The sequence below is a fragment of the Parasteatoda tepidariorum genome, chromosome 2 (assembly GCF_982258835.1).
Source record: "Parasteatoda tepidariorum strain Cologne lab strain chromosome 2, Ptep-v5.0, whole genome shotgun sequence".
NCBI classification, from domain to species: Eukaryota; Metazoa; Arthropoda; class Arachnida; order Araneae; family Theridiidae; genus Parasteatoda; species Parasteatoda tepidariorum.
Window position 1 is genome coordinate 107,441,146 of NC_141756.1, and position 25,330 is coordinate 107,466,475.

The following is a 25,330-nucleotide window of genomic DNA, read 5'->3' on the forward strand; positions in this document are numbered from 1 at the left end:
AGCTTCAGCAACTTTTCAAAGAAATTTCTTTTTTTTCTTCTTCCGCTTATTTTGCATTATATTATTTTTTAAATGAGTTTTTCTATATTTTGGAGGGTCTTACATACAGAAAATAATTATTTTTAAATGGGAAACTATCAAATAATGGGTAAAAACTGAAAAAATCCAGGAAAATTGATTTATTTCCATTGTTTTAAATTATTCTTACAATATATTCGACAGTTTATCAAGCGTAAGATCTCCTACGAGTAGAATCATGCCTCTTTCTTTGTTAAATAACGCATAATGGAATAATAATGAAAAAAAAATAAAAAATAAAATAAAATGGCGGGGTGGGGTTCGAATTTCGAAGTCGTCTAACTCCCTTTAATATCAAGTTATAATTTTCAAACTCGGACCCTAAGTAGGGGTCTATGGTCCGAACATGTTTACAGAAGGAAATTTTTATAGGTGTATTAGGGGGTGCAGGGGGCCCCTCAAAGTTCTATTGCACAGCTGACCGTGAGAGGACTTTTAAAGCGAAATTGTGGCAGGCTTCTCGTGTTCGAGTGGCATGGTAGTCAAGACACCGGACTAGTAGCTGACGGTTGGGGTGAGGGTCCCCGGGTTCAAATCACAACTTCAGCAACTTTTCAAAAAAATTTCTTTTTTTTTCTTCTTCCGCTTATTTTGCATTATAATATTTTTTAAATGAGTTTTTCTATATTTTGGAGGGTCTTACATATAGAAAATAATTTTTTTAAAATGGGAAAATATCAAATAATGGGTAAAAACTGAAAAAATCCAGGAAAATTGATTTATTTCCATTGTTTTAAATTATTTTTACAATATATTCGACAGTTTATCAAGCGTAAGATCTCCTACGAGTAGAATCATGCATCTTTCTTTGTTAAAGTACGCATAATGGAATAATAATGAAAAAAAATAAAAAATAAAATTAAATGGCGGGGTGGGGTTCGAATTTCGAAGTCGTCTAACTCCCTTTAATATCAAGTTATAATTTTCAAACTCGGACCCTAAGTAGGGGTCTATGGTCCGAACATGTTTACTGTAGGAAATTTTTATAGGTGAATTAGGGGGTGCAGGGGGCCCCTCAAAGGTCTACAGCATAGCTGACCGTGAGAGGACTTTTAAAGCGAAATTGTGGCAGGCTTCTCGTGTTCGAGTGGCATGGTAGTCAAGACACCGGACTAGTAGCTGACGGCTGGGGTGAGGGGACCCAGGTTCGAATCCCAGCTTCGGCAACTTTTCAAAAAAAAATTCTTTTTTTTCTTCTTCCGCTTATTTTGCATTATATTATTTTTTAAATGAGTTTTTCTATATTTTGGAGGGTCTTACATACAGAAAATAATTATTTTTAAATGGGAAACTATCAAATAATGGGTAAAAACTGAAAAAATCCAGGAAAATTGATTTATTTCCATTGTTTTAAATTATTCTTACAATATATTCGACAGTTTATCAAGCGTAAGATCTCCTACGAGTAGAATCATAAATCTTTCTTTGTTAAAGAACGCATAATGGAATAACAATGAAATAAAAATAAAAAATAAAATAAAATGGCGGGGTGGGGTTCGAATTTCGAAGTCGTCTAACTCCCTTTAATATCAAGTTATAATTTTCAAACTCGGACCCTAAGTAGGGGTCTATGGACCGAACATGTTTACTGATGGAAATTTTTATAGGTGAATTAGGGGGTGCAGGGGGCCCCTCAAAGTTCTATTGCATAGCTGACCGTGAGAGGACTTTTAAAGCGAAATTGTGGCAGGCTTCTCGTGTTCGAGTGGCATGGTAGTCAAGACACCGGACTAGTAGCTGAAGGCTGGGGTGAGGGGGCCCGGGTACGAATCCCAGCTTCAGCAACTTTTCAAAAAATTTTCTTTTTTTTTTCCTCTTCCGCTTATTTTGCATTATATTATTTTTTAAATGAGTTTTTCTATATTTTGGAGGGTCTTACATATAGAAAATATTTTTTTTAAAATGGGAAAATATCAAATAATGCGTAAAAACTGAAAAAATCCAGGAAAAAAAATTTATTTCCATTGTTTCAAATTATTCTTACAATATATTCGACAGTTTATCAAGCGTAAGATCTCCTACGAGTAGAATCATGCATCTTTCTCTGTTAAAGAACGCATAATGGAATAATAATGAAAAAAAAAATTTAAAAAAAATGGTGGGGTGGGGTTCGAATTTCGAAGTCGTCTAACTCCCTTTAATATCAAGTTATAATTTTCAAACTCGGACCCTAAGTAGGGGTCTATTGTCCGAACATGTTTACTGAAGGAAGTTTTTATAGGTGAATTAGGGGGTGCAGGGGGCCCCTCAAAGGTCTATTGCATAGCTGATCGTGAGAGGACTTTTAAAGCGAAATTGTGGCAGGCTTCTCGTGTTCGAGTGGCATGGTAGTCAAGACACCGGACTAGTGGCTGACGGCTGGGGTGAGGGGGCCCACGTTCGAATCCCAGCTTCAGCAACTTTTCAAAAAAATTTCTTTTTTTTTCTTCTTCCGCTTATTTTGCATTATATTATTTTTTAAATGAGTTTTTTTATATTTTGGAGGGTCTTTCATATAGTAAATAATTTTTTTAAAATGGGAAAATATCAAATAATGGGTAAAAACTGAAAAAATCCAGGAAAATTGATTTATTTCCATTGTTTTAAATTATTTTTACAATATATTCGACAGTTTATCAAGCGTAAGATCTCCTACAAGTAGAATCATGCATCTTTCTTTGTTAAAGAACGCATAATGGAATAATAATGAAAAAAAAAATATAAAAAAATGGTGGTGTGGTGTTCGAATTTCGAAGTCGTCTAACTCCCTTTAATATCAAGTTATAATATTCATACTCGGACCCTAAGTAGGGGTCTATAGTCCGAACATGTTTACCGAAGGAAATTTTTATAGGTGAATTAGGGGGTGCAGGGGGCCACTCAAAGGTCTATTGCATAGCTGACCTTGAGAGGACTTTTAAAGCGAAATTGTGGCAGGCTTCTCGTGTTCGAGTGTTATGGTAATCAAGACACCGGACTAGTAGCTGACGACTGGGGTGAGGGGGCCCAGGTTCGAATCCCAGCTTCAGCAACTTTTCAAAAAAATTTCTTTTTTTTTCTTCTTCCGCTTATTTTGCATTATATTATTTTTTAAATGAGTTTTTCTATATTTTGGAGGGCCTTACATATAGAAAATAATTTTTTAAAATGGGAAAATATCAAATAATGGGTAAAAACTGAAAAAATCCAGGAAAATTGATTTATTTCCATTGTTTTAAATTGTTTTTACAATATATTCGACAGTTTATCAAGCGTAAGATCTCCTACGAGTAGAATCATGCACCTTCCTTTGTTAAAGAACGCATAATGGAATAATAATAAAAAATAAATAAATAAAATGGTGGAGTGGGGTTCGAATTTCGAAGTCGTCTAACTCCCTTTAATATCAAGTTATAATTTTCAAACTCGGACCCTAAGTAGGGGCCTAAGGTCCGAACATGTTTACTGAAGGAAATTTTTATAGGTGAATTAGGGGGTGCAGGGGGCCCCTCAAAGGTCTATTGCATAGCTGACCGTGAGAGGACTTTTAAAGCGAAATTGAGGCAGGCTTCTCGTGTTCGAGTGGCATGGTAATCAAGACAACGGATTAGTAGCTGACGGCTGGGGTGAGGGGGCCCAGGTTCGAATCCCAGCTTCAGCAACTTTTCAAAAAAATTTCTTTTTTTTTCTTCTTCCGCTTATTTTGCATTATATTATTTTTTAAATGAGTTTTTTTATATTTTGGAGGGTCTTTCATATAGTAAATAATTTTTTTAAAATGGGAAAATATCAAATAATGGGTAAAAACTGAAAAAATCCAGGAAAATTGATTTATTTCCATTGTTTTAAATTATTTTTACAATATATTCGACAGTTTATCAAGCGTAAGATCTCCTACAAGTAGAATCATGCATCTTTCTTTGTTAAAGCACGCATAATGGAATAATAATGAAAAAAAAAAATATAAAAAAATGGTGGTGTGGTGTTCGAATTTCGAAGTCGTCTAACTCCCTTTAATATCAAGTTATAATATTCAAACTCGGACCCTAAGTAGGGGTCTATAGTCCGAACATGTTTACCGAAGGAAATTTTTATAGGTGAATTAGGGGGTGCAGGGGGCCACTCAAAGGTCTATTGCATAGCTGACCTTGAGAGGACTTTTAAAGCGAAATTGTGGCAGGCTTCTCGTGTTCGAGTGTTATGGTAATCAAGACACCGGACTAGTAGCTGACGACTGGGGTGAGGGGGCCCAGGTTCGAATCCCAGCTTCAGCAACTTTTCAAAAAAATTTCTTTTTTTTTCTTCTTCCGCTTATTTTGCATTATATTATTTTTTAAATGAGTTTTTCTATATTTTGGAGGGCCTTACATATAGAAAATAATTTTTTTAAAATGGGAAAATATCAAATAATGGGTAAAAACTGAAAAAATCCAGGAAAATTGATTTATTTCCATTGTTTTAAATTATTTTTACAATATATTCGACAGTTTATCAAGCGTAAGATCTCCTACGAGTAGAATCAAGCATCTTTCTTTGTTAAAGAACGCATAATGGAATAATAATGAAAAAAAAATAAAATGGCGGAGTGGGGTTCGAATTTCGAAGTCGTCTAACTCCCTTTAATATCAAGTTATAATTTTCAAACTCGGACCCTAAGTAGGAGTCTATGGTCCGAACATATTTACTGAAGGAAATTTTTATAGGTGAATTAGGGGGTGCAGGGGCCCCTCAAAGGTCTATTGCATAGCTGACCGTGAGAGGACTTTTAAAGCGAAATTGTGGCAGGCTTCTCGTGTTCGAGTGGCATGGTAGTCAAGACACCGGACTAATAGCTGACGGCTGGGGTGAGGGGGCCCGGGTTCGAATCACAGCTTCAGCAACTTTTCAAAAAAATTTCTTTTTTTTTTCTTCTTCCGCTTATTTTGCATTATATTATTTTTTAAATGAGTTTTTCTATATTTTGGAGGGTCTTATATATAGAAAATAATTTTTTTTAAATGGGAAAATATCAAACAATGGGTAAAAACTGAAAAAATCCAGGAAAATTGATTTATTTCCATTGTTTTAAATTATTCTAACAATATATTCGACAGTTTATCAAGCGTAAGATCTCCTACGAGTAGAATCATGCATCTTTCTTTGTTAAAGAACGCATAATGGAATAATAATGAAAAAAAAATGGCGGACTGGGGTTCGAATTTCGATGTCGTCTAACTCCCTTTAATATCAAGTTATAATTTTCAAACTCGGACCCTAAGTAGCGGTCTATGGTCCGAACATGTTTACTGAAGGAAATTTTTATAGGTGAATTAGGGGGTGCAGGGGGCCCCTCAAAGGTCTATTGCATAGCTGACCGTGAGAGGACTTTTAAAGCAAAATTGTGGCAGGCTTCTCGTGTTCGAGTGGCATGGTAGTCAAGACACCGGACTAGTAGCTGACGGCTGGGTTGAGGGGGCCCAGGTTCCAATCCCAGCTTCAGCAACTTTTCAAAAAAATTTCTTTTTTTTTCTTCTTCCGCTTATTTTGCATTATATTATTTTTTAAATGAGTTTTTCTATATTTTGGAGGGTCTTACATATAGATAATAATTTTTTTAAAATGGGAAAATATCAAATAATGGGTAAAAACTGAAAAAATCCAGGAGAATTGATTTATTTCCATTGTTTTAAATTATTTTTACAATATATTCGACAGTTTATCAAGCGTAAGATCTCCTACGAGTAGAATCATAAATCTTTCTTTGTTAAAGAACGCATAATGGAATAATAATGAAATAAAAATAAAAAATAAAATAAAATGGCGGGGTGGGGTTCGAATTTCGAAGTCGTCTAACTCCCTTTAATATCAAGTTATAATTTTCAAACTCGGACCCTAAGTAGGGGTCTATGGTCCGAACATGTTTACTGAAGGAAATTTTTATAGGTGAATTAGGGGGTGCAGGGGGCCCCTCAAAGTTCTATTGCATAGCTGACCGTGAGAGGACTTTTAAAGCGAAATTGTGGCAGGCTTCTCGTGTTCGAGTGGCATGGTAGTCAAGACGCCGGACTAGTAGCTGAAGGCTGGGGTGAGGGGGCCCGGGTTCGAATCCCAGCTTCAGCAACTTTTCAAAAAAATTTCTTTTTTTTTTCCTCTTCCGCTTATTTTGCATTATATTATTTTTTAAATGAGTTTTTCTATATTTTGGAGGGTCTTACATATAGAAAATATTTTTTTTAAAATGGGAAAATATCAAATAATGCGTAAAAACTGAAAAAATCCAGGAAAAAAAATTTATTTCCATTGTTTCAAATTATTCTTACAATATATTCGACAGTTTATCAAGCGTAAGATCTCCTACGAGTAGAATCATGCATCTTTCTTTGTTAAAGAACGCATAATGGAATAATAATGAAAAAAAAAATTTAAAAAAAATGGCGGAGTGGGGTTCGAATTTCGAAGTCGTCTAACTCCCTTTAATATCAAGTTATAATTTTCAAACTCGGACCCTAAGTAGGGGTCTATGGTTTGAACATATTTACTGAAGGAAATTTTTATAGGTGAATTAGGGGGTGCAGGGGGCCCCTCAAAGGTCTATTGCATAGCTGACCGTGAGAGGACTTTTAAAGCGAAATTGTGGCAGGCTTCTCGTGTTCGAGTGGCATGGTAGTCAAGACACCGTACTAGTAGCTGATGGCTGGGGTGAGGGGGCCCGGGTTCGAATCCCAGCTTCAGCAACTTTTCAAAAAAATTTCTTTTTTTTTCCTCTTCCGCTTATTTTGCATTATATTATTTTTTAAATGAGTTTTTCTATATTTTGGAGGGTCTTTCATATAGAAAATATTTTTTTTAAAATGGGAAAATATCAATTAATGCGTAAAAACTGAAAAAATCCAGGAAAAAAAATTTATTTCCATTGTTTTAAATTATTTTTACAATATATTCGACAGTTTATCAAGCGTAAGATCTCCTACGAGTAGAATCATGCATCTTTCTTTGTTAAAGAACGCATAATGGAATAATAATGAAATAAAAATAAAAAATAAAATAAAATGGCGGGGTGGGGTTCGAATTTCGAAGTCGTCTAACTCCCTTTAATATCAAGTTATAATTTTCAAACTCGGACCCTAAGTAGGGGTCTATGGTCCGAACATGTTTACTGAAGGAAATTTTTATAGGTGAATTAGGGGGTGCAGGGGGCCCCTCAAAGTTCTATTGCATAGCTGACCGTGAGAGGACTTTTAAAGCGAAATTGTGGCAGGCTTCTCGTGTTCGAGTGGCATGGTATTCAAGACACCGGACTAGTAGCTGATGGCTGGGGTGAGGGGGCCCAGGTTCGAATCCCATCTTCAGCAACTTTTCAAAAAAATTTCTTTTTTTTTCTTCTTCCGCTTATTTTGCATTATATTATTTTTTAAATGAGTTTTTCTATATTTTGGAGGGTCTTACATATAGAACATAATTTTTTTAAAATGGAAAAATATCAAATAATGGGTAAAAACTGAAAAAGTCCAGGAAAATTGATTTATTTCCATTGTTTTAAATTATTTTTACAATATATTCGACAGTTTATCAAGCGGAAGATCTCCTACGAGTAGAATCATGCGTCTTTATTTGTTAAAGTACGCATAATGGAATAATAATGAAAAAAAATAAAAAATAAAATTAAATGGCGGGGTGGGGTTCGAATTTCGAAGTCGTCTCACTCCCTTTAATATCAAGTTATAATTTTCAAACTCGGACCCTAAGTAGGGGTCTATGGTCCGAACATGTTTACTGAAGGAAATTTTTATAGGTGAATTAGGGGGTGCAGGAGGCCCCTCAAAGATCTGTTGCATAGCTGACCATGAGAGGACGTTTAAAGCGAAATTGTGGCAGGCTTCTCGTGTTCGAGTGGCATGGTAGTCAAGACACCGGACTAGTAGCTGACGGCTGGGGTGAGGGGGCCCAGGTTCGAATCCCAGCTTCAGCAACTTTTCAAAAAAATTTCTTTTATTTTCTTCTTCCGCTTATTTTGCATTATATTATTTTTTAAATGAGTTTTTCTATATTTTGGAGGGTCTTACATATAGAAAATATTTTTTTTTTAAAATGGGAAAATATCAAATAATGCGTAAAAACTGAAAAAATCCAGGAAAAAAAATTTATTTCCATTGTTTTAAATTATTTTTACAATATATTCGACAGTTTATCAAGCGTAAGATCTCCTACGAATAGAATCATGCATCTTTCTTTGTTAAAGAACGCATAATGGAATAATAATGAAAAAAATGAAAAAATAAAATAAAATGGCGGGGTGGGGTTCGAATTTCGAAGTCGTCTAACTCCCTTTAATATCAAGTTATAATTTTCATACTCGGACCCTAAGTAGGGGTCTATGGTCCGAACATGTTTACTGAAGGAAATTTTTATAGGTGAATTAGGGGGTACAGGGGGCTCCTCAAAGGTCTACAGCATAGCTGACCGTGAGAGGACTTTTAAAGCGAAATTGTGGCAGGCTTCTCGTGTTCGAGTGGCATGGTAGTCAAGACACCGGACTAGTAGATGACGGCTGGGGTGAGGGGACCCAGGTTCGAATCCCAGCTTCAGCAACTTTTCAAAGAAATTTCTTTTTTTTCTTCTTCCGCTTATTTTGCATTATATTATTTTTTAAATGAGTTTTTCTATATTTTGGAGGGTCTTACATACAGAAAATAATTATTTTTAAATGGGAAACTATCAAATAATGGGTAAAAACTGAAAAAATCCAGGAAAATTGATTTATTTCCATTGTTTTAAATTATTCTTACAATATATTCGACAGTTTATCAAGCGTAAGATCTCCTACGAGTAGAATCATAAATCTTTCTTTGTTAAAGAACGCATAATGGAATAACAATGAAATAAAAATAAAAAATAAAATAAAATGGCGGGGTGGGGTTCGAATTTCGAAGTCGTCTAACTCCCTTTAATATCAAGTTATAATTTTCAAACTCGGACCCTAAGTAGGGGTCTATGGACCGAACATGTTTACTGATGGAAATTTTTATAGGTGAATTAGGGGGTGCAGGGGGCCCCTCAAAGTTCTATTGCATAGCTGACCGTGAGAGGACTTTTAAAGCGAAATTGTGGCAGGCTTCTCGTGTTCGAGTGGCATGGTAGTCAAGACACCGGACTAGTAGCTGAAGGCTGGGGTGAGGGGGCCCGGGTACGAATCCCAGCTTCAGCAACTTTTCAAAAAATTTTCTTTTTTTTTTCCTCTTCCGCTTATTTTGCATTATATTATTTTTTAAATGAGTTTTTCTATATTTTGGAGGGTCTTACATATAGAAAATATTTTTTTTAAAATGGGAAAATATCAAATAATGCGTAAAAACTGAAAAAATCCAGGAAAAAAAATTTATTTCCATTGTTTCAAATTATTCTTACAATATATTCGACAGTTTATCAAGCGTAAGATCTCCTACGAGTAGAATCATGCATCTTTCTTTGTTAAAGAACGCATAATGGAATAATAATGAAAAAAAAAATTTAAAAAAAATGGTGGGGTGGGGTTCGAATTTCGAAGTCGTCTAACTCCCTTTAATATCAAGTTATAATTTTCAAACTCGGACCCTAAGTAGGGGTCTATTGTCCGAACATGTTTACTGAAGGAAGTTTTTATAGGTGAATTAGGGGGTGCAGGGGGCCCCTCAAAGGTCTATTGCATAGCTGATCGTGAGAGGACTTTTAAAGTGAAATTGTGGCAGGCTTCTCGTGTTCGAGTAGCATGGTAGTCAAGACACCGGACTAGTGGCTGACGGCTGGGGTGAGGGGGCCCAGGTTCGAATCCCAGCTTCAGCAACTTTTCAAGAAAATTTCTTTTTTTTTCTTCTTCCGCTTATTTTGCATTATATTATTTTTTAAATGAGTTTTTCTATATTTTGGAGGGCCTTACATATAGAAAATAATTTTTTTAAAATGGGAAAATATCAAATAATGGGTAAAAACTGAAAAAATCCAGGAAAATTGATTTATTTCCATTGTTTTAAATTGTTTTTACAATATATTCGACAGTTTATCAAGCGTAAGATCTCCTACGAGTAGAATCATGCACCTTCCTTTGTTAAAGAACGCATAATGGAATAATAATAAAAAATAAATAAATAAAATGGTGAAGTGGGGTTCGAATTTCGAAGTCGTCTAACTCCCTTTAATATCAAGTTATAATTTTCAATCTCGGACCCTAAGTAGGGGTCTATGGTCCGAACATGTTTACTGAAGGAAATTTTTATAGGTGAATTAGGGGGGGCAGGGGGCCCCTCAAAGGTCTATTGCATAGCTGACCGTGAGAGGACGTTTAAAGCGAAATAGTGGCAGGCTTCTCGTGTTCGAGTGGCATGGTAGTCAAGACACCGGACTAGTAGCTGACGGCTGGGGTGAGGGGGCCCAGGTTCGAATCCCAGCTTCAGCAACTTTTCAAAAAATTTCTTTTTTTTTCTTCTTGCGCTTATTTTGCATTATATTATTTTTTAAATGAGTTTTTCTATATTTTGGAGGGTCTTACATATAGAAAATATTTTTTTTTAAATGGGAAAATATCAAACAATGGGTGAAAACTGAAAAAATCCAGGAAAATTGATTTATTTCCATTGTTTTAAATTATTTTTACAATATATTCGACAGTTTATCAAGCGTAAGATCTCCTACGAGTAGAATCAAGCATCTTTCTTTGTTAAAGAACGCATAATGGAATAATAATGAAAAAAAAAAATAAAATGGCGGAGTTGGGTTCGAATTTCGAAGTCGTCTAACTCCCTTTAATATCAAGTTATAATTTTCAAACTCGGACCCTAAGTAGGGGTCTATGGTCCGAACATATTTACTGAAGGAAATTTTTATAGGTGAATTAGGGGGGGCAGAGGCCCCTCAAAGGTCTATTGCATAGCTGACCGTGAGAGGACTTTTAAAGCGAAATTGTGGCAGGCTTCTCGTGTTCGAGTGGCATGGTAGTCAAGACACCGGACTAATAGCTGACGGCTGGGGTGAGGGGGCCCGGGTTCGAATCACAGCTTCAGCAACTTTTCAAAAAAATTTCTTTTTTTTTCTTCTTCCGCTTATTTTGCATTATATTATTTTTTAAATGAGTTTTTCTATATTTTGGAGGGTCTTATATATAGAAAATAATTTTTTTTAAATGGGAAAATATCAAACAATGGGTAAAAACTGAAAAAATCCAGGAAAATTGATTTATTTCCATTGTTTTAAATTATTCTAACAATATATTCGACAGTTTATCAAGCGTAAGATCTCCTACGAGTAGAATCATGCATCTTTCTTTGTTAAAGAACGCATAATGGAATAATAATGAAAAAAAAAATGGCGGAGTGGGGTTCGAATTTCGAAGTCGTCTAACTCCCTTTAATATCAAGTTATAATTTTCAAACTCGGACCCTAAGTAGGGGTCTATGGTCCGAACATATTTACTGATGGAAATTTTTATAGGTGAATTAGGGGGTGCAGGGGGCCCCTCAAAGGTCTATTGCATAGCTGACCGTGAGAGGACTTTTAAAGCGAAATTGTGGCAGGCTTCTCGTGTTCGAGTGGCATGGTAGTCAAGACACCGGACTAATAGCTGACGGCTGGGGTGAGGGGGCCCGGGTTCGAATCACAGCTTCAGAAACTTTTCAAAAAAATTTCTTTTTTTTTCTTCTTCCGCTTATTTTGCATTATATTATTTTTTAAATGAGTTTTTCTATATTTTGGAGGGTCTTACATATAGAAAATAATTTTTTTAAAATGGGAAAATATCAAATAATGGGTAAAAACTGAAAAAATCCAGGAAAATTGATTTATTTCCATTGTTTTAAATTATTTTTACAATATATTCGACAGTTTATCAAGCGTAAGATCTCCTACGAGTAGAATCATGCATCTTTCTTTGTTAAAGTACGCATAATGGAATAATAATGAAAAAAAAATAATAAATAAAATAAAATGCCGGTGTGGGGTTCGAATATCGAAGTCGTCTAACTCCCTTTAATATCAAGTTATAATTTTCAAACTCGGACCCTAAGTAGGGGCCTAAGGTCCGAACATGTTTACTGAAGGAAATTTTTATAGGTGAATTAGGGGGTGCAGGGGGCCCCTCAAAGATCTATTGCATAGCTGACCGTGAGAGGACTTTTAAAGCGAAATTGAGGCAGGCTTCTCGTGTTCGAGTGGCATGGTAATCAAGACAACGGATTAGTAGCTGACGGCTGGGGTGAGGGGGCCCAGGTTCGAATCCCAGCTTCAGCAACTTTTCAAAAAAATTTCTTTTTTTTTCTTCTTCCGCTTATTTTGCATTATATTATTTTTTAAATGAGTTTTTCTATATTTTGGAGGGTCTTACATATAGAAAATAATTTTTTTAAAATGGGAAAATATCAAATAATGGGTAAAAACTGAAAAAATCCAGGAAAATTGATTTATTTCCATTGTTTTAAATTATTTTTACAATATATTCGACAGTTTATCAAGTGTAAGATCTCCTACGAGTAGAATCATGCATCTTTCTTTTTTAAAGAACGCATAATGGAATAATAATGAAAAAAAATAAAAAATAAAATTAAATGGCGGGGTGGGGTTCGAATTTCGAAGTCGTCTAACTCCCTTTAATATCAAGTTATAATTTTCAATCTCGGACCCTAAGTAGGGGTCTATGGTCCGAACATGTTTACTGAAGGAAATTTTTATAGGTGAATTAGGGGGGGCAGGGGGCCCCTCAAAGATCTATTGCATAGCTGACCGTGAGAGGACGTTTAAAGCGAAATAGTGGCAGGCTTCTCGTGTTCGAATGGCATGGTAGTCAAGACACCGGACTAGTAGCTGACGGCTGGGGTGAGGGGGCCCAGGTTCGAATCCCAGCTTCAGCAACTTTTCAAAAAATTTCTTTTTTTTTCTTCTTGCGCTTATTTTGCATTATATTATTTTTTAAATGAGTTTTTCTATATTTTGGAGGGTCTTACATATAGAAAATATTTTTTTTTAAATGGGAAAATATCAAACAATGGGTGAAAACTGAAAAAATCCAGGAAAATTGATTTATTTCCATTGTTTTAAATTATTTTTACAATATATTCGACAGTTTATCAAGCGTAAGATCTCCTACGAGTAGAATCAAGCATCTTTCTTTGTTAAAGAACGCATAATGGAATAATAATGAAAAAAAAAATAAAATGGCGGAGTTGGGTTCGAATTTCGAAGTCGTCTAACTCCCTTTAATATCAAGTTATAATTTTCAAACTCGGACCCTAAGTAGGGGTCTATGGTCCGAACATATTTACTGAAGGAAATTTTTATAGGTGAATTAGGGGGTGCAGAGGCCCCTCAAAGGTCTATTGCATAGCTGACCGTGAGAGGACTTTTAAAGCGAAATTGTGGCAGGCTTCTCGTGTTCGAGTGGCATGGTAGTCAAGACACCGGACTAATAGCTGACGGCTGGGGTGAGGGGGCCCGGGTTCGAATCACAGCTTCAGCAACTTTTCAAAAAAATTTCTTTTTTTTTCTTCTTCCGCTTATTTTGCATTATATTATTTTTTAAATGAGTTTTTCTATATTTTGGAGGGTCTTATATATAGAAAATAATTTTTTTTAAATGGGAAAATATCAAACAATGGGTAAAAACTGAAAAAATCCAGGAAAATTGATTTATTTCCATTGTTTTAAATTATTCTAACAATATATTCGACAGTTTATCAAGCGTAAGATCTCCTACGAGTAGAATCATGCATCTTTCTTTGTTAAAGAACGCATAATGGAATAATAATGAAAAAAAAATGGCGGAGTGGGGTTCGAATTTCGAAGTCGTCTAACTCCCTTTAATATCAAGTTATAATTTTCAAACTCGGACCCTAAGTAGGGGTCTATGGTCCGAACATATTTACTGATGGAAATTTTTATAGGTGAATTAGGGGGTGCAGGGGGCCCCTCAAAGGTCTATTGCATAGCTGACCGTGAGAGGACTTTTAAAGCGAAATTGTGGCAGGCTTCTCGTGTTCGAGTGGCATGGTAGTCAAGACACCGGACTAATAGCTGACGGCTGGGGTGAGGGGGCCCGGGTTCGAATCACAGCTTCAGAAACTTTTCAAAAAAATTTCTTTTTTTTTCTTCTTCCGCTTATTTTGCATTATATTATTTTTTAAATGAGTTTTTCTATATTTTGGAGGGTCTTACATATAGAAAATAATTTTTTTAAAATGGGAAAATATCAAATAATGGGTAAAAACTGAAAAAATCCAGGAAAATTGATTTATTTCCATTGTTTTAAATTATTTTTACAATATATTCGACAGTTTATCAAGCGTAAGATCTCCTACGAGTAGAATCATGCATCTTTCTTTGTTAAAGTACGCATAATGGAATAATAATGAAAAAAAAATAAAAAATAAAATTAAATGGCGGGGTGGGGTTCGAATTTCGAAGTCGTCTAACTCCCTTTAATATCAAGTTATAATTTTCAAACTCGGACCCTAAGTAGGGGTCTATGGTCCGAACATATTTACTGAAGGAAATTTTTATAGGTGAATTAGGGGGTGCAGGGGGCCCCTCAAAGTTCTATTGCATAGCTGACCGTGAGAGGACTTTTAAAGCGAAATTGTGGCAGGCTTCTCGTGTTCGAGTGGCATGGTAGTCAAGACACCGGACTAATAGCTGACGGCTGGGGTGAGGGGGCCCGGGTTCGAATCACAGCTTCAGAAACTTTTCAAAAAAATTTCTTTTTTTTTCTTCTTCCGCTTATTTTGCATTATATTATTTTTTAAATGAGTTTTTCTATATTTTGGAGGGTCTTACATATAGAAAATAATTTTTTTAAAATGGGAAAATATCAAATAATGGGTAAAAACTGAAAAAATCCAGGAAAATTGATTTATTTCCATTGTTTTAAATTATTTTTACAATATATTCGACAGTTTATCAAGCGTAAGATCTCCTACGAGTAGAATCATGCATCTTTCTTTGTTAAAGTACGCATAATGGAATAATAATGAAAAAAAAATAAAAAATAAATTTAAATGGCGGGGTGGGGTTCGAATTTCGAAGTCGTCTAACTCCCTTTAATATCAAGTTATAATTTTCAAACTCGGACCCTAAGTAGGGGTCTATGGTCCGAACATATTTACTGAAGGAAATTTTTATAGGTGAATTAGGGGGTGCAGGGGGCCCCTCAAAGGTCTATTGCATAGCTGACCGTGAGAGGACTTTTAAAGCGAAATTGTGGCAGGCTTCTCGTGTTCGAGTGGCATGGTAGTCAAGACACCGGACTAGTAGCTGACGGCTGGGGTGAGGGGGCCCGGGTTCGAATCACAGATTCAGCAACTTTTCAAAAAAATTTCTTTTTTTTTCTTCTTCCGCTTATTTTGCATTGTATTATTTTTTAAATGAGTTTTTCTATATTTTGGAGGGTCTTACATATAGAAAATAATTTTTTTAAAATGGGAAAATATCAAATAATGGGTAAAAACTGAAAAAATCCAGGAAAATTGATTTATTTCCATAGTTTTAAATTATTTTTACAATATATTCGACAGTTTATCAAGCGTAAGATCTCCTACGAGTAGAATCATGCATCTTTCCTTTTTAAATTACGCATAATGGAATAATAATGAAAAAAAATAAAAAATAAAATTAAATGGCGGGGTGGGGTTCGAATTTCGAAGTCGTCTAACTCCCTTTAATATCAAGTTATAATTTTCAAACTCGGACCCTAAGTAGGGGTCTATGGTCCAAACATGTTTACTGAAGGAAATTTTTATAGGTGAATTAGGGGGTGCAGGGGGCCCCTCAAAGGTCTAATGCATAGCTGACCGTGAGAGGACGTTTAAAGCGAAATTGTGGCAGGCTTCTCGTGTTCGAGTGGCATGGTAGTCAAGACACCGGACTAGTAGCTGACGGCTGGGGTTAGGGGGCCCAGGTTCGAATCCCAGCTTCAGCAACTTTTCAAAAAATTTCTTTTTTTTCTTCTTGCGCTTATTTTGCATTATATTATTTTTTAAATGAGTTTTTCTATATTTTGGAGGGTCTTACATATAGAAAATAATTTTTTTTAAATGAGAAAATATCAAACAATGGGTAAAAACTGAAAAAATCCAGGAAAATTGATTTATTTCCATTGTTTTAAATTATTTTTACAATATATATTCGACAGTTTATCAAGCGTAAGATCTCCTACGAGTAGAATCATGCATCTTGCTTTGTTAAAGAACGCTTAATGGAATAATAATGAAAAAAAAAATAAAAAATAAAATTAAATGGCGGGGTGGGGTTCGAATTTCGAAGTCGTCTAACTCCCTTTAATATCAAGTTATAATTTTCAAACTCGGACCCTAAGTAGGGGTCTATGGTCCGAACATATTTACTGAAGGAAATTTTTATAGGTGAATTAGGGGGTGCAGGGGGCCCCTCAAAGGTCTATTGCATAGCTGACCGTGAGAGGACTTTTAAAGCGAAATTGTGGCAGGCTTCTCGTGTTCGAGTGGCATGGTAGTCAAGACACCGGACTAATAGCTGACGGCTGGGGTGAGGGGGCCCGGGTTCGAATCACAGCTTCAGAAACTTTTCAAAAAAATTTCTTTTTTTTTCTTCTTCCGCTTATTTTGCATTATATTATTTTTTAAATGAGTTTTTCTATATTTTGGAGGGTCTTACATATAGAAAATAATTTTTTTAAAATGGGAAAATATCAAATAATGGGTAAAAACTGAAAAAATCCAGGAAAATTGATTTATTTCCATTGTTTTAAATTATTTTTACGATATATTCGACAGTTTATCAAGCGTAAGATCTCCTACGAGTAGAATCATGCATCTTTCTTTGTTAAAGTACGCATAATGGAATAATAATGAAAAAAAAATAAAAAATAAATTTAAATGGCGGGGTGGGGTTCGAATTTCGAAGTCGTCTAACTCCCTTTAATATCAAGTTATAATTTTCAAACTCGGACCCTAAGTAGGGGTCTATGGTCCAAACATGTTTACTGAAGGAAATTTTTATAGGTGAATTAGGGGGTGCAGGGGGCCCCTCAAAGGTCTAATGCATAGCTGACCGTGAGAGGACGTTTAAAGCGAAATTGTGGCAGGCTTCTCGTGTTCGAGTGGCATGGTAGTCAAGACACCGGACTAGTAGCTGACGGCTGGGGTTAGGGGGCCCAGGTTCGAATCCCAGCTTCAGCAACTTTTCAAAAAATTTCTTTTTTTTCTTCTTGCGCTTATTTTGCATTATATTATTTTTTAAATGAGTTTTTCTATATTTTGGAGGGTCTTACATATAGAAAATAATTTTTTTTAAATGAGAAAATATCAAACAATGGGTAAAAACTGAAAAAATCCAGGAAAATTGATTTATTTCCATTGTTTTAAATTATTTTTACAATATATATTCGACAGTTTATCAAGCGTAAGATCTCCTACGAGTAGAATCATGCATCTTGCTTTGTTAAAGAACGCTTAATGGAATAATAATGAAAAAAAAAATAAAAAAATAAAATAAAATGGCGGGGTGGGGTTCGAATTTCGAAGTCGTCTAACTCCCTTTAATATCAAGTTATAATTTTCAAACTCGGACCCTAAGTAGGAGTCTATGGTCCGAACATGTTTACTGAAGGAAATTTTTATAGGTGAATTAGGGGGTGCAGGGGGCCCCTCAAAGGTCTATTGCATAGCTGACCGCGAGAGGACTATTAAAGCGAAATTGAGGCAGGTTTTTCGTGTTCGAGTGGCATGGTAGTCAAGACACCGGACTAGTAGCTGACGGCTGGGGTGAGGGGACCCAGGTTCGAATCCCAGCTTCAGTAACATTTCAAAAAAATTTCTTTTCTTTCTTCTTCCACTTATTTTGCATTATATTATTTTTTAAATGAGTTTTTCTATATTTTAGAGGGTCTTACATATAGAAAATAATTTTTTTAAAATGGGAAAATATCAAATAATGGGTAAAAACTGAAAAAATCCAGGAAAATTGATTTATTTCCATTGTTTTAAATTATTTTTACAATATATTCGACAGTTTATCAAGCGTAAGATCTCCTACGAGTAGAATCATGCATCTTTCTTTGTTAAAGTACGCATAATGGAATAATAATGAAAAAAAAAATAAAAAATAAAATTAAATGGCGGGGTGGGGTTCGAATTTCGAAGTCGTCTAACTCCCTTTAATATCAAGTTATAATTTTCAAACTCGGACCCTAAGTAGGGGTCTATGGTCCGAACATATTTACTGAAGGAAATTTTTATAGGTGAATTAGGGGGTGCAGGGGGCCCCTCAAAGGTCTATTGCATAGCTGACCGTGAGAGGACTTTTAAAGCGAAATTGTGGCAGGCTTCTCGTGTTCGAGTGGCATGGTAGTCAAGACACCGGACTAATAGCTGACGGCTGGGGTGAGGGGGCCCGGGTTCGAATCACAGCTTCAGAAACTTTTCAAAAAAATTTCTTTTTTTTTCTTCTTCCGCTTATTTTGCATTATATTATTTTTTAAATGAGTTTTTCTATATTTTGGAGGGTCTTACATATAGAAAATAATTTTTTTAAAATGGGAAAATATCAAATAATGGGTAAAAACTGAAAAAATCCAGGAAAATTGATTTATTTCCATTGTTTTAAATTATTTTTACGATATATTCGACAGTTTATCAAGCGTAAGATCTCCTACGAGTAGAATCATGCATCTTTCTTTGTTAAAGTACGCATAATGGAATAATAATGAAAAAAAAATAAAAAATAAATTTAAATGGCGGGGTGGGGTTCGAATTTCGAAGTCGTCTAACTCCCTTTAATATCAAGTTATAATTTTCAAACTCGGACCCTAAGTAGGGGTCTATGGTCCGAACATATTTACTGAAGGAAATTTTTATAGGTGAATTAGGGGGTGCAGGGGGCCCCTCAAAGGTCTATTGCATAGCTGACCGTGAGAGGACTTTTAAAGCGAAATTGTGGCAGGCTTCTCGTGTTCGAGTGGCATGGTAGTCAAGACACCGGACTAGTAGCTGACGGCTGGGGTGAGGGGGCCCGGGTTCGAATCACAGATTCAGCAACTTTTCAAAAAAATTTCTTTTTTTTTCTTCTTCCGCTTATTTTGCATTGTATTATTTTTTAAATGAGTTTTTCTATATTTTGGAGGGTCTTACATATAGAAAATAATTTTTTTAAAATGGGAAAATATCAAATAATGGGTAAAAACTGAAAAAATCCAGGAAAATTGATTTATTTCCATAGTTTTAAATTATTTTTACAATATATTCGACAGTTTATCAAGCGTAAGATCTCCTACGAGTTGAATCATGCATCTTTCTTTTTTAAAGTACGCATAATGGAATAATAATGAAAAAAAATAAAAAATAAAATTAAATGGCGGGGTGGGGTTCGAATTTCGAAGTCGTCTAACTCCCTTTAATATCAAGTTATAATTTTCAAACTCGGACCCTAAGTAGGGGTCTATGGTCCGAACATGTTTACTGAAGGAAATTTTTATAGGTGAATTAGGGGGTGCAGGGGGCCCCTCAAAGGTCTATTGCATAGCTGACCGTGAGAGGACGTTTAAAGCGAAATTGTGGCAGGCTTCTCGTGTTCGAGTGGCATGGTAGTCAAGACACCGGACTAGTAGCTGACGGCTGGGGTTAGGGGGCCCAGGTTCGAATCCCAGCTTCAGCAACTTTTCAAAAAATTTCTTTTTTTTCTTCTTGCGCTTATTTTGCATTATATTATTTTTTAAATGAGTTTTTCTATATTTTGGAGGGTCTTACATATAGAAAATATTTTTTTTTAAATGAGAAAATATCAAACAATGGGTAAAAACTGAAAAAATCCAGGAAAATTGATTTATTTCCATTGTTTTAAATTATTTTTACAATATATATTCGACAGTTTATCAAGCGTAAGATCTCCTACGAGTAGAATCATGCATCTTGCTTTGTTAAAGAACGCTTAATGGAATAATAATGAAAAAAAAAATAAAAAAATAAAATAAAATGGCGGGGTGGGGTTCGAATTTCGAAGTCGTCTAACTCCCTTTAATATCAAGTTATAATTTTCAAACTCGGACCCTAAGTAGGAGTCTATGGTCCGAACATGTTTACTGAAGGAAATTTTTATAGGTGAATTAGGGGGTGCAGGGGGCCCCTCAAAGGTCTATTGCATAGCTGACCGCGAGAGGACTATTAAAGCGAAATTGAGGCAGGTTTTTCGTGTTCGAGTGGCATGGTAGTCAAGACACCGGACTAGTAGCTGACGGCTGGGGTGAGGGGACCCAGGTTCGAATCCCAGCTTCAGTAACATTTCAAAAAAATTTCTTTTCTTTCTTCTTCCACTTATTTTGCATTATATTATTTTTTAAATGAGTTTTTCTATATTTTAGAGGGTCTTACATATAGAAAATAATTATTTTTAAATGGGAAAATATCAAATAATGGGTAAAAACTGAAAAAATCCAGGAAAATTGATTTATTTCCATTGTTTTAAATTATTCTTACAATATATTCGACAGTTTATCAAGTGTAAGATCTCCTACGAGTAGAATCATGCATCTTTCTTTGTTAAAGAACGCATAATGGAATAATAATGAAAAAAAATAAAAAATAAAATAAAATGGCGGGGTGGGGTTCGAATTTCGAAGTCGTCTAACTCCCTTTAATATCAAGTTATAATTTTCAAACTCGGACCCTAACGAGGGGTGTATGGTCCGAACATGTTTACTGAAGGAAATTTTTATAGGTGAATTAGGGGGTGCAGGGGGCCCCTCAAAGCTCTATTGCATAGCTGACCGTGAGAGGACTTTGAAAGTGAAATTGTGGCAGGCGTCTCGTGTTCGAGTGGCATGGTAGTCAAGACACCGGACTATTAGCTGACGGCTGGGGTGAGGGGGCCCGGGTTCGAATCCCAGCTTCAGCAACTAGTCAAAAAAATTTCTTTTTTTTTCTTCTTCCGCTTATTTTGCATTATATTATTTTTTAAATGAGTTTTTCTACATTTTGGAGGGTCTTACATATAGAAAATATTTTTTTTAAAATGGGAAAATATCAAATAATGCGTAAAAACTGAAAAAATCCAGGAAAAAAAATTTATTTCCATTGTTTTAAATTATTCTTACAATATATTCGACAGTTTATCAAGCGTAAGATCTCCTACGAGTAGAATCATGCATCTTTCTTTGTTAAAGAACGCATAATGGAATAATAATGAAAAAAAATAAAAAATAAAATAAAATGGCGGGGTGGGGTTCGAATTTCGAAGTCGTCTAACTCCCTTTAATATCAAGTTATAATTTTCAAACTCGGACCCTAAGTAGGGGTCTATGGTCCGAACATATTTACTGAAGGAAATTTTTATAGGTGAATTAGGGGGTGCAGGGGGCCCCTCAAAGGTCTATTGCATAGCTGACCGTGAGAGGACTTTTAAAGCGAAATTGTGGCAGGCTTCTCGTGTTCGAGTGGCATGGTAGTCAAGACACCGGACTAGTAGCTGACGGCTGGGGTGAGGGGGCCCGGGTTCGAATCACAGATTCAGCAACTTTTCAAAAAAATTTCTTTTTTTTTCTTCTTCCGCTTATTTTGCATTGTATTATTTTTTAAATGAGTTTTTCTATATTTTGGAGGGTCTTACATATAGAAAATAATTTTTTTAAAATGGGAAAATATCAAATAATGGGTAAAAACTGAAAAAATCCAGGAAAATTGATTTATTTCCATAGTTTTAAATTATTTTTACAATATATTCGACAGTTTATCAAGCGTAAGATCTCCTACGAGTAGAATCATGCATCTTTCTTTTTTAAAGTACGCATAATGGAATAATAATGAAAAAAAATAAAAAATAAAATTAAATGGCGGGGTGGGGTTCGAATTTCGAAGTCGTCTAACTCCCTTTAATATCAAGTTATAATTTTCAAACTCGGACCCTAAGTAGGGGTCTATGGTCCGAACATGTTTACTGAAGGAAATTTTTATAGGTGAATTAGGGGGTGCAGGGGGCCCCTCAAAGGTCTATTGCATATCTGACCGTGAGAGGACGTTTAAAGCGAAATTGTGGCAGGCTTCTCGTGTTCGAGTGGCATGGTAGTCAAGACACCGGACTAGTAGCTGACGGCTGGGGTTAGGGGGCCCAGGTTCGAATCCCAGCTTCAGCAACTTTTCAAAAAATTTCTTTTTTTTCTTCTTGCGCTTATTTTGCATTATATTATTTTTTAAATGAGTTTTTCTATATTTTGGAGGGTCTTACATATAGAAAATAATTTTTTTTAAATGAGAAAATATCAAACAATGGGTAAAAACTGAAAAAATCCAGGAAAATTGATTTATTTCCATTGTTTTAAATTATTTTTACAATATATATTCGACAGTTTATCAAGCGTAAGATCTCCTACGAGTAGAATCATGCATCTTGCTTTGTTAAAGAACGCTTAATGGAATAATAATGAAAAAAAAAATAAAAAAATAAAATAAAATGGCGGGGTGGGGTTCGAATTTCGAAGTCGTCTAACTCCCTTTAATATCAAGTTATAATTTTCAAACTCGGACCCTAAGTAGGAGTCTATGGTCCGAACATGTTTACTGAAGGAAATTTTTATAGGTGAATTAGGGGGTGCAGGGGGCCCCTCAAAGGTCTATTGCATAGCTGACCGCGAGAGGACTATTAAAGCGAAATTGAGGCAGGTTTTTCGTGTTCGAGTGGCATGGTAGTCAAGACACCGGACTAGTAGCTGACGGCTGGGGTGAGGGGACCCAGGTTCGAATCCCAGCTTCAGTAACATTTCAAAAAAATTTCTTTTCTTTCTTCTTCCACTTATTTTGCATTATATTATTTTTTAAATGAGTTTTTCTATATTTTAGAGGGTCTTACATATAGAAAATAATTATTTTTAAATGGGAAAATATCAAATAATGGGTAAAAACTGAAAAAATCCAGGAAAATTGATTTATTTCCATTGTTTTAAATTATTCTTACAATATATTCGACAGTTTATCAAGTGTAAGATCTCCTACGAGTAGAATCATGCATCTTTCTTTGTTAAAGAACGCATAATGGAATAATAATGAAAAAAAATAAAAAATAAAATAAAATGGCGGGGTGGGGTTCGAATTTCGAAGTCGTCTAACTCCCTTTAATATCAAGTTATAATTTTCAAACTCGGACCCTAACGAGGGGTGTATGGTCCGAACATGTTTACTGAAGGAAATTTTTATAGGTGAATTAGGGGGTGCAGGGGGCCCCTCAAAGCTCTATTGCATAGCTGACCGTGAGAGGACTTTGAAAGTGAAATTGTGGCAGGCGTCTCGTGTTCGAGTGGCATGGTAGTCAAGACACCGGACTATTAGCTGACGGCTGGGGTGAGGGGGCCCGGGTTCGAATCCCAGCTTCAGCAACTAGTCAAAAAAATTTCTTTTTTTTTCTTCTTCCGCTTATTTTGCATTATATTATTTTTTAAATGAGTTTTTCTACATTTTGGAGGGTCTTACATATAGAAAATATTTTTTTTAAAATGGGAAAATATCAAATAATGCGTAAAAACTGAAAAAATCCAGGAAAAAAAATTTATTTCCATTGTTTTAAATTATTCTTACAATATATTCGACAGTTTATCAAGCGTAAGATCTCCTACGAGTAGAATCATGCATCTTTCTTTGTTAAAGAACGCATAATGGAATAATAATGAAAAAAAATAAAAAATAAAATAAAATGGCGGGGTGGGGTTCGAATTTCGAAGTCGTCTAACTCCCTTTAATATCAAGTTATAATTTTCAAACTCGGACCCTAACTAGGGGTCTATGGTCCGAACATGTTTACTGAAGGAAATTTTTATAGGTGAATTAGGGGGTGCAGGGGGCCCCTCAAAGGTCTATTGCATAGCTGACCATGAGAGGACTTTTAAAGCGAAATTGTGGCAGGCTTCTCGTGTTCGAGTGGCATGGTAGTCAAGACACCGGACTAGTAGCTGACGGCTGGGGTGAGGGGGCCCGGGTTCGAATCACAGATTCAGCAACTTTTCAAAAAAATTTCTTTTTTTTTCTTCTTCCGCTTATTTTGCATTGTATTATTTTTTAAATGAGTTTTTCTATATTTTGGAGGGTCTTACATATAGAAAATAATTTTTTTAAAATGGGAAAATATCAAATAATGGGTAAAAACTGAAAAAATCCAGGAAAATTGATTTATTTCCATAGTTTTAAATTATTTTTACAATATATTCGACAGTTTATCAAGCGTAAGATCTCCTACGAGTAGAATCATGCATCTTTCTTTTTTAAAGTACGCATAATGGAATAATAATGAAAAAAAATAAAAAATAAAATTAAATGGCGGGGTGGGGTTCGAATTTCGAAGTCGTCTAACTCCCTTTAATATCAAGTTATAATTTTCAAACTCGGACCCTAAGTAGGGGTCTATGGTCCGAACATGTTTACTGAAGGAAATTTTTATAGGTGAATTAGGGGGTGCAGGGGGCCCCTCAAAGGTCTATTGCATATCTGACCGTGAGAGGACGTTTAAAGCGAAATTGTGGCAGGCTTCTCGTGTTCGAGTGGCATGGTAGTCAAGACACCGGACTAGTAGCTGACGGCTGGGGTTAGGGGGCCCAGGTTCGAATCCCAGCTTCAGCAACTTTTCAAAAAATTTCTTTTTTTTCTTCTTGCGCTTATTTTGCATTATATTATTTTTTAAATGAGTTTTTCTATATTTTGGAGGGTCTTACATATAGAAAATAATTTTTTTTAAATGAGAAAATATCAAACAATGGGTAAAAACTGAAAAAATCCAGGAAAATTGATTTATTTCCATTGTTTTAAATTATTTTTACAATATATATTCGACAGTTTATCAAGCGTAAGATCTCCTACGAGTAGAATCATGCATCTTGCTTTGTTAAAGAACGCTTAATGGAATAATAATGAAAAAAAAAATAAAAAAATAAAATAAAATGGCGGGGTGGGGTTCGAATTTCGAAGTCGTCTAACTCCCTTTAATATCAAGTTATAATTTTCAAACTCGGACCCTAAGTAGGAGTCTATGGTCCGAACATGTTTACTGAAGGAAATTTTTATAGGTGAATTAGGGGGTGCAGGGGGCCCCTCAAAGGTCTATTGCATAGCTGACCGCGAGAGGACTATTAAAGCGAAATTGAGGCAGGTTTTTCGTGTTCGAGTGGCATGGTAGTCAAGACACCGGACTAGTAGCTGACGGCTGGGGTGAGGGGACCCAGGTTCGAATCCCAGCTTCAGTAACATTTCAAAAAAATTTCTTTTCTTTCTTCTTCCACTTATTTTGCATTATATTATTTTTTAAATGAGTTTTTCTATATTTTAGAGGGTCTTACATATAGAAAATAATTATTTTT